The following is a 10,739-nucleotide window of genomic DNA, read 5'->3' on the forward strand; positions in this document are numbered from 1 at the left end:
GGGAAAATGAAACAATTCATTTTTATAGTTTCTTTCATCTTGCAAATACAGAGACATTGCAGGGGACAAAAGTAAGACATGTAAGCTTATAACAAAAGCACCTACAGCCCTTTCAGTCTTCCAACAGCAACCATAATCCAATTGGACAACAAATATGAACATTCCTCTCTTTGGGACTGCTGCTGCACCACCTCCATGTGGGTCTCTATACGTCATGACTGTTCTTTTGAGTCTCGGGTTTCAGAAGCATGTTCATTTCACCGCCACAGCGTTTTCCCCTAATTGCCATCTGTAATTTTATATTCTACCCCCTTTTAACAGCCTAGACCAGTGGTCGGCAAACTCATTAGTCAACAGAGCCAAATATCAACAGTACAACGGTTGAAATTTCTTTTGAGAGCCAATTTTTTTAAACTTAAACTTCTTCTAACGCCACTTCTTCAAAATAGACTCGCCCAGGCCGTGGTATTTTGTGGAAGAGCCACACTCAAGGGCCAAAGAGCCGCATGTGGCTCGCAAGCCGCAGTTTGCCGACCACGGGCCTAGACCTACAACACACCTTACAATTTTTTAAATCCAGCATGGACCTAAATTCTCAGAATATTAGTTTTTTTATATATTTAATAGAAATGAAAAGAATAGTTACTTACCCCAGAGTCACTTTCCAGTCTTTAAAAAAGCTTCTCTACCTCTCGCATTTTAAGCTTTTTATGAAGACTTTTAATTCAACTTTGTAGAGCAAAAAAATGAAATAAAATACTAAACAGATAAGTATATTAATTTAAAAAAAAACCACTAACATCCCACATACTAATGTGAAAAGCAGTAAAATTAGAAATGATGAAAATCAACTGATGGGAAGAAAAACGTCCTATCACCCAAAAATATGAATAATATTCAGTATAAAGTTCAAACTAAATATTTTTAAATAAATCAAATAAATGCTTATTGAATGTCTATTATATGCCAAGCTGCACTTGACAAATAAGTTTGCTTATGAATTTAAATTTAAATGGCCTTTACAGCAGGTGAGTTCCTCACCTGATTTATCAGAAAGGTAAAGGAGAGTTCTGCAGAAGTTGAGAGCACTTACTGTCTCTAGTGGGTATCAGAGATGGCACTCAATTCTGGTTCTCCTAATTACTAGGTCTATGACTTTGGGCAAGTAATTTAGGTTTCAGTTTTCTCATATGTAAGGCAAGATTACAATAGTCATGGAGTTGTTTAGAATTAAATTAGGCATTTCATGAACCATGCTTAGCATGGTATCAAGCACACAGTAATCACTTAATGTTAACTATTAGAAGCTGTAAGTAGTAGTTTATTAGTATTATCATTTTAATCTACAATCTGCAGAACTAAAATGCATTCTCCAGCTGCTAGTGGTTTTCTGAATGGTACAGTGTAACTCTCCATTAAGTCAGGCCCTCCCACCCTTTTGGGGGCTGTGCTAATAGAATCCACTGAGAATTCTTCCCTATAATCCACATTAAAAATAATGTCTACCTTCTATACAGCATCTCTATACTGTTGTTCTTGTGATGGAAATGACTAGCAGAGCAGTGTCTGACTTGGTTACAGCATTATTAGCTCCAGTAAATAAATCATCCTTTACAACAAATGCCTTCTGAGTTCCTGTCCATGCCACAGTCTCTCTCAATTGTTATGGAAACCCTATATTGCAGCACAAGAAGAAAAAAGTTGTAGCTATAATCCTCAAAGTTCTTTTGTTCTACAAATCTGAAACTAATGTCCTCTTTGTTGCTAAACTCCACATACACTATTCCATCTCTTACTTGACCTCTCTGTAGCATTCGACTCTGCTGAACACTTTCCCTTTCTTGAAAATCTTCCTGAAAAAAGAAAATCTTCCTGGCTGCCCAGTGACTTCGTTTCTCTTGCCCCCACACTCAAGCGTCAATGTTCCCAAAGATCCTCTTTCCCTTGTTTTAGGGATGCAAGATGAAATACCTACATGGGCCAGCAGGGTGGGCCAGGGGCAGACTGTGGCAAACTGCTCCTCTCAAGGGGACTGACTTAAACCAGTTCCAGTAAACTGATGCAATTAATAAAAAAAAACAACAAATAAATAAAAAGCAGACCCAGAGTTTCTAGATCTTCCAATTTTTCAAAGGAAGATAAAATTCCAAATAATCCCACAAAATATTTTAATCTTTTTCATGTCAGCAGCTCATTAAAACCCGTTAAATTCAAAATGTATTGTGGTAGGCAGTTAGACAGACAGGAGCAGAGCAAGGACCATGGGCCATGTCACCAGGATGGGAAAGCCCTGGGTGCCTAGCGAAGGACAAAATGTAGGGTGGGACCTTGCCCTCAGGGTGGCCTTTCCTCCCCTAGCAAATTGCTGGTCACGCGGTTTGGACCCCCTGACCTTTCCTCCCTAGAGATAACATCTAGGTCTCAGCTGTATTTCAGCTCCAGGCCCAGAAAAGCAGCAAAACCAGCCACAGCTGATATCGGACCTGCTGCCCTGAACGACCCCCTGCCCTGGTGCCAGAGGAGACCACAGCCCGGAAAGGCCACACCTGGAGAGCTGCTGAATATTCTACTGAGATCTCCTCCTGGGACCTCCCGGGAAATCTCCACTCTTCAGCTCCAAGGGCCCCTCCTTTTCCTCTATAACTTGTTTCCTAAGCCCATTTCTTCTGGGAATTACTTTTTCTACATCTATGATGTCTTGGCTTTTTGTTGCTAAGAACTCAGGTACCAAGGTTGCTGAACCCAGGTCCAGTCTGACCCCACAGGTCACACCCTGAGCCATTCCTGCCACCTACCACAGTATTACCTTGAGAAATGTGTTTTATAAATCTATGAAATGGCAGTGATCAAGTCACACACAAACACACAAAAAGTGGGAGTCAAACAAGACACTTCTACAAGCTTTCATTTTCATTTCTACTCTACATCTACCCCAAGATTAGGTTATTATCCCAGATTTCAAACCAAATGTACAAAACTGTTAATGTGAATAAATGCATTTTTCTGGACAGGAGTCCGTAAAGTTCATCAGATTCTCAAACAAAGATTAAGGACAAATTTTTCTCCTTCTACAACTCCAGCTGTTATCTATACAAGGATGATTCCCAAATCTACATCCGGTCAACCTAGGCAGCCACTTTACCTTGGTAACCTCTCCACTTCTCTCCATCTCTGGTGCCATTGCCACCACCATAGTTCAAACCTTCAATCTCTTCTCAGCAGCGCTGGGTCTAATTCCGGTCTTGCCCTCCTCATTTCCACCCTTTGTACAACTCAAGTTCTCAAAAACGCGAATAACTTATTTAGCCAAAGGCTTCAAGGTCTGCTCATAATTGTAAAAGGAATCCAAACATCAATTCCTTAGGATCCGGCCAGGCTGACTTCTCCCTCTTGCACTATTTATTGCTCTTCCTACAACTCCCATAATTTGCAACACTGAACACTTTTGTGTCCTCCGGCATTTATTCATACTTTCAGGTCCCACCCTCAGAAGTGCCTTCCTAAAACTTCCCGTTTGCTTAGCACAGAAACACCCCAGGAAAGTCCTCACTTTAAGGGTTGCCCCAGGGCAGCCAGAATAAATAGCTTTCTAGCCTCCAGGCCTCGGGGACAACCTCTCCCTTATCATCCAAGGTTGTATAAGTCAGCGGTTTTTTCCTTCTCCACTAGACTAAAAACTCCTCAAGGGCAGAGAACGCGTCTTTGTATTGCGGGGCCCACTGTTACAGTTAAATGAATGAAACAGCAAGGCTCCAACAACCCCTGCCATCACCTCAACACCCCACCCTCCCAAGGTGAGGCCACACACACCCAGGCAGCAGGCAGATAACTAAAAGAGTTTTAGAGGAAGAGCTGGAAGTAAAAGAAAACCCACCTTCTTGCCAACTCACAGAATTCAAAAGCAGAGGCTACACTAATATCAAGCTGCTGAAAGTTTCTATGAATATACTGCTAATTACCTACTGGCACAAAAATACTTATTTGCCCCATGAAGGTAATTATAACATTCTATCTGCACTCAATACTCACTAGTATTATTAGTTTAGTACATATACTGAATCAAGAACTCATTCAGATTTAAAAAAAAAAATCACATGGAAAGTACTGAAACTCTTTAGAGGAAAACACTATCAAAAGGTCCTGCACCAGGCACCATTCTAGGGGCTTTGTGTGCAATTCCTCATTTAATCATCACAGCAACCCTATGAAGAAGGTATTATTATCACCTTCTCTCACAGATGAAAAAACTGAGAATGAGATTAATTAGTCCAAATCACAAAGGTAGGATTCAAGGCCAGTTTAACTCCTGAGCCCAAGCTTTAACCAACAAAAAACTACACAACATTGTTAAATGGAAAAATCCTCAGATTGTGTTTATGTTGTATGCACACACAATCACACAAAACACAACATGTTAACAATGGTTATCTCCTGGGATAAATCTGAGTGGAACGAATATGAGAATCTATTACTTTTAGTCAGAAAAAAAGCAAACAAACAAATAAGAGAAACGCTTTTTAGATGGCACGAACAGAAAGGTAAGGTGGGCTCGGGGAATTAATATTTAAGGAGCACCAACTAAGAGCCAAGCAGATGGGTGTCCCAATTAATTAATTATCTGTCCAACATTTCATACAATAATCATTTCACACATTAGAGGGGTTTCCTTATGACCATAACGTTATAACAATGGGCTATCTCATCTAATCCTTACCTCAAAAGGGGGTATTTCTATTTCACAGATAAACTAACCAAAGAGGAAGTAACCCATCCACTGGAAGAGCTGGGATGAGAACCCAAAGCCCAGTCCAAACTTGTGTCTGACTGTAGCATGTCATGCTACAAATAAAATCGAACTGAAAAAAAATTTTTGAACTGAAGAGCTGCCTTAAAAACCATCAGAACCTAGGTAGGAGCCTGGCATCTTTAGTGCAATGAAGGAAGAGAGGCTCTAGATTTTAACTTGAAGTTTTAGTGCAGAGTATCTTTACACGTGTCTCAAAATAGCCAGAAGTATTGTCTAAAATCAGCATTACAGTCAGAGCTCTGGGACAAACAGAGTTACATTAGCATAAATTAAATGGGCTTGGATGTGACTCCATTGTATATGCAGCGGAGTATCTGCTTTTGGGGACAATTTGCTGCTTCCAACCCATTCTCACCTATCTACCTATTGCTTACAAGTTACCAAGTGCGTGTGGGGAGAGACTGGGTTACAAGACCAAGGGACTGTTAACTGTATTCAGAAATAAATGGCCTCTCAATATCCATAACTATTGTTCCAAACCTGGATAGTGAAAGCTGCTAACCCTGGGGGAACATCTCAAATAAGAATGAATGGATCAGCATTTTTTTTTTAATGACTTGTTTAATTCTGGGTGCTCTGACTTAGAAATTTTAAAATCCATCAAAATCAAAATTTCATTTCTCTAAGAATAGCAGTGACATGATTTGCTGAGAAAAATAGTTGGGGTGGGGTATTCAAATTTCCTTCTACAATCTTTCAGAGGAAAGAAAAATTGATTCTTTCAGACTTATAAATCAAAATAAATATTTATTTTTGGAACTAAATGTTTAAGAGTAAAAAAGTATCTCACCTTCGCAATTTAAAATTAATTCCGTATTTGCCCTGAAGTCTCTTATTCGTTTCAAATAAAATGTAGCTTTTAAAAATAAACCCCACCATTTCTTCAGGAATAAAGTCCTTGAGGCAATTAAATTAAGAAATTAACATATTTTGAAACAGGGTGGAAAAAGTACAAAACTTTTGGGATTTATACATATAGTTTTTTAAAGCTTAGGAATGTGAAGTTCAACCTGTATCTTTAAAATATTGAATTATGAGGCAAAGGGATTTTTTTTAAACCTTAAAATGTTGTGCAAAGAGACTCATTGAGTGATTTCCTCCAACCAATATGCTCTAAAAAATGCCAAACTCCAATAGAAGTAACCATTTTGGGTACACACGTAAACACGTCCAAGTCAATAAGCAATTTCAATTAATCAATAAAGTTAAACAACCATTAAATGTAATTTGCATATTTTGTACGCCATCCATATCATCTCAAATATCACGCCTTCCTTAAGAGCAATGCTAAATGGCTGGACATCCCTCGCTGTGGAAAACAGAAGTAGTTTTATGTCAGGCAGACAAAAGGAAAAGACTCAGTAAGGCTCACAGGAGGAGGCTCACCCTCCCATGCCTGCCAGAAGTCAGCCCTGACCAAGTCCTGGGTTACCCTCCACTGCTCCGCGAGGGCCCCGGTGCACGGGGTCACTGTGCTCTGGGGGTCGGTGGTCGGAAGGTGGAGCACCCCAGCCGGCCAACGCCAGGCTGCCAGCAGGCAGGACGCTCATGCATACACACCCAGCATCCTGCCCGGGGTCCCCCACAAAGGGCAGGGCGGGGGGTGGGGGGGTGAAGAGAACAAATGAAAAGAGGAAAAAGCACCTCTCCAAACCTGCCCATCCCGGAGGCTGGTCGAGGGGGGCAGGGTGCATTAACATTCCAACTTCCATACTAAAGCACCCCCAGAAGGAGGTGAAGTGCAGCCACCGGAAACATCCCATCCCTGAAAACCAGGACCTCTAGATTGGGAAATTTAAGTTTTCCACTAAAAAAAACCCACAAAACACACAAACAAGCAAACAAAACCCTTTCAAAGCTCACGGCCCCAAAACATAGCTAACATCGAACCCGCTTAAACACAGAAAGCAGAGGAAACACGGCATCCGCGAGGCTCCGTTCCCCGCGGGCTCTCCCACGGACCCTCCGGAGCCGCAGCAATCACAAATTTCCTTTACACCCCCATTTTCCCCCATTGCTGGGGTCGCACAGAAGAGACCACGGAAATGCAAAGAGTTATCAGAATCCATCAACTACGGATCCTTAAGCCGTGGTCCAGGAGGTGCCCTGCCCACCTCCTCTCCCTCCCCGTTTTCCGTGCTCCCACGCGAACTGACAACCAGGGTCCCCCCGTCCACCCCCCCCCTGCCCCCCGGGCTGTTCACGTGCTCGGCTCCCCGGACAGTGACCACACCGGACGGGAAACTCCCACCTCTGGGGGCGGCTGCACAAACCCGGCCCCGCGCCCTGACAGGGTCCCCGCCGCCCACGCCCTCCCGCGGGCCCGGGGACCCGGAGGGATCCGGGGTGAAAGGGGGTGTGTGTGGGGTGGGGGGAGTGGGGGGGGGGCGCTGCCAGATCGGAAAGTAACCGCCCCGGGGTCCGGGGTCAGGGCTAAAAAAAAAGGCGACGCGGAACGCTGGCACCCCCAGAAAGCCCACCTGAACCCACCCACCGCCTCCCTTCCCACCGCCCAGACCCCGGGCACCAACGAACAAGCCGAGGACCATCCGGGGGAAACTTTTCCGCCCGGGACGAGCAGGCCCTCGCCAGCCGGGCTCCCGGGGGTGGGCTGGAGTTGGCAGCCCGGCGGGGCGCGCGGGGCGCGGGGTGGGGCGCGGGCGCGGGGTGCAGGGGCGGAGTACCTTAACGGACAGGAACTGGCCCAGAGTTTCCAAATAGCCGAGTGCTCTCCCCCACGCCCTCGGGGGTCGCGAGCGCTAGCGCCAGGGCTCCCCGAAAGGAGGGCAGCCCCCCATTCGGGCCTAAAAGGAAACTTTCCGGGCCGCGGCTGCACCTGACTCCTCGCCGCCCCGCCACCCCACCCCACGCCCGCCAGGCCGCCCGCCCGCCCGCCCGCCCCGCCCCGCCAGGCCGCCGGCGCGGAGGAGGGGGCCGAGCACACACAACTCTGCCCGGGTGGGGGCGGGGGCGCCGGCGGGGGTCCGGGGGAGGGGGGTTCCGGGGGGGGGGGCGCCGCTCCCCGCTCCTAGGCCCCGGCGCGCCCTGTTCCGGCCGCCCGGGCCTAGCGCCCGCGGGGGACTCCGGCCGGCGCAGGTCCCGGCCCCACAGCGCCGCCGTCCCGCCCGGAGGCCGCGGGGACCCGCGGGGGCGCGGGGAGCCCGGGTGCGGGGCAGGGCGCGGTCGCCACGGGGCCCCGCCGGCCCGAGGCCTAGCCGGCACCCCCCGCCCCGCACCCCACCCCGGCCCGCAGGCCGCGCCGCTCGCTCCGCTCCGGCCCCGCAGGACCCGGTCCGCCCGCCCGCCCGCCGTCCCCGCCCGCGGGCACCCCCCTCCCAGGCCCCCCGGCCCCCTGCCCCGCCGCCCCGGCGCCGGCCCCCCTCACCCTTTCATTCTCCGTCCCGGGCCCGGCGTGGGCCGCCGAAGCCCCGGCCTCACGTACGCGCGCTCGCCGCCCGCCCGGCCTGCGCGGCCCAGCCCGCCGCCCTACGGGAGCCCGGGGATGTGGGCCGGGCCTGGGGCCGCCTCTGCTTACCTTTCAGCTGCTTTTTTTTTTTTTCCTCCTTCCCCCCGGTGCCTCGGCCGGCCTGACAGATCAGCGCGAGAGGCGCTGGCGGCGGACTCGGAAGCTCGGCGGCGCCGCGGCCGCTCCCCACTGGGCTCCGGCGAGAGCCTTTCCCTGTCAGGCGAGAGGGGTGAGGATCATATTTTTATTTCGGAAACTCAAAAGCGCTCCCGGGGTCGGTGATGGTGAAGGGGAAATCCCTGAATATCCTCGCCAGCCCAGAAGGCAGGGCTGCCGGCTGCGCTAGAAGAGGCGGCAGCCTCCTACAGCACCACTACAGGCACTGCGGGCACATAACACCAGGCGGCCGCTCCTCGGCCTCCGAAACGACAACTTTCCTACCATCTTGGCGGCCAGGGAAGGGGGGCCGGGGGGACAAGTGCACCCGCGCCCGACCGAGGGCCGATTTCGGCTTCTCATCTCGGGGGGAAAGGGCACCCCGGCCGTCCACACCGGCGCCTGGGGGGGCGGGGGGGAGGCGGAAAGCGGGCCAGCAAACGGGGGGAGCTGCTGGAGAAGCGTGCTCGTGGGCGCCCGGGGGGCCGAGTGTCCGCCTCTTCTGATGGGGAGGAACCTTTCCAGGACCCAGGTCTCCCGGTGATGGTTGTTTTCTATTTCTCCATGTAAGTGTCGGTGGTATTTTAAGTTTTTTGTTTGTTTTGTTTTTCAGGCTCATCATTATTTTTTTTTTTTCTCCGTTACATACAGATGTGAAAGTTCAGTGTCTGGTGGTCAGTGTATAAAGGTGTACTTAAGAGACTTCATAGCCACTTGGTCTTTATGTGCCTGTTTATCTGTTTTTGTAGAAGGATATTTGTGTCTTTATGTTCTGTGTAAAATGTTGTGTTTCTGTAGATCTCCCTGAAAGCTGAGATTGCCGAAAGACGATTGCCAAGGGGTGTCTTTCTGCCTCCTTTCCGCAAAGCCCTGTGCATCCAACCCCGTGCACTGCCCAGGAAGGCACGGCACAGGCACATGTGCAGTTTGCACAGGGAAATGCTGTCCAGGCAGAGCGCAACCCGGGGGTTCCAGGCAGCTGAAGGGGAGCTGACCCCGTTTCTGGAAATCTCCTCCTGCTAGGGTCTGAAAGGTTCCTGTAAAACTGGAAATAGATTTGGACGACCGCTTTAGATTTTTTTTTAAGTAAAATGACTTATTAAGAATTCATCCTATCCAGGCATTGAAGATTTTTTAATTTGTTTAGATTTTTTTTTTTTTAAGGAGTACATACATCTTGGGTGCACATTGCACATGTTGCTGTCCACTTTCTGTTGTGTCCCAAAATGGAGAGGTGCCTTTTTTGTTCGAGTGGAAATGTTGTCTGTTCAGAACTTCCAGTGTGCTGCCAGGCTGTATAAATTACTTTTAATACGCGGCGGTGGATGGTGGGTGTCATCGATCTTTTTTTTTTTAATTAGCAAAGCTCAGTAGCTAAATGGAATCAAAGTTACGGGGAGCTGAGGGAGCTGGCGCAGGGGTGGGAGAGAAAGGTGCTGCCCACTTGCAACACTTCCCACAGAACTCTTGCCGGAGGAGAGTCAAGGGCAGAGATACTTTGCTATTTTTGTGAGAAGGAGGAGAATATTAGAAAATAACCAGAGGATCATTTTGCTTGTTCTACAGGTCATGGTGAGTCTTATACTTAGTTATTGTTCTGACACATGTTGGCTAACCTAATAGGAATTGATGTGTAATATGACTGCCTTGAGTCTCTTTCATTTAAAATTTATTACAATGCATTAAGAAATAACTGATGACTCCACTTCAAAATGTTTATTTTTTTTTAGCTTACAAATTTAGAATTTTAAAGTAAGTTCAGATAATGCATGTATCATGTTATTTTCATGCTGACCCCCATCTTTATCATCTAAGTGTCCCCCCCCCCCCCCCCCCCCCGCAAATGCCAGTGTACCTGAATAGTTAAGGTGTTCTTTTGTGGGGGTTTTTCTTTGGTAGAAAAATCTAAAGTAATTAAAATTAACTGATTTTTATCATCTTGGAAACTTGGGTTGTGAAGTTTTGTTCAATTTACAAATTTTTTAAACATTTGGAGATCACACACATTTGTCATAACAAGGAAATCACTTCTCTAATGGACTTGAAAAACGTGTTTTTGAACAACTTGTTCCTTGAATATGACGTGACTTTATAGATAATGCTTTGAATTTTTTAAGAAATTAAGTTGTGTTTGTGCTGACTGCACCCACTTATGCAATCCGTCTAGTGACCAATAAACTTGTTTATATGATGTGTATCTGGGGATAGGGATATGGTGCATAATCTTAGCGTTTCAGAGCTTGACCTGTACATGGTTGTAGTCCATAATGTTTATCCACCAGCTGAGCTGAGTAGCCCAGACTTGAGGAA

The 10,739-nt window shown here is 47.4% G+C and overlaps 1 protein-coding gene across 4 annotated transcripts in view; it reads right to left on the reverse strand.

Annotated features, from left to right (window-relative positions):
- INO80D (INO80 complex subunit D) overlaps positions 1–8,317 on the reverse strand; it is a 56,238-nt gene extending 47,921 nt beyond the window's left edge. For 2 of the 4 annotated variants that reach the window (XM_079781993.1, XM_079781992.1), the window contains exon 1: positions 651–7,149. The gene's annotated coding sequence lies outside the window, so the exon portion shown is untranslated. Of the gene's footprint in view, positions 1–650; positions 7,150–7,491; positions 7,685–8,192 lie in introns of those variants that run through there. The other 2 variants (XM_079781995.1, XM_079781994.1) reach the window with 2 other exon arrangements.
- Between the last annotated feature and the right edge of the window lie 2,422 nt (positions 8,318–10,739).

Source organism: Cnephaeus nilssonii (genome assembly GCF_951640355.1).
Source record: "Cnephaeus nilssonii genome assembly, chromosome: 10".
Classification (NCBI taxonomy): domain Eukaryota; kingdom Metazoa; phylum Chordata; class Mammalia; order Chiroptera; family Vespertilionidae; genus Cnephaeus; species Cnephaeus nilssonii.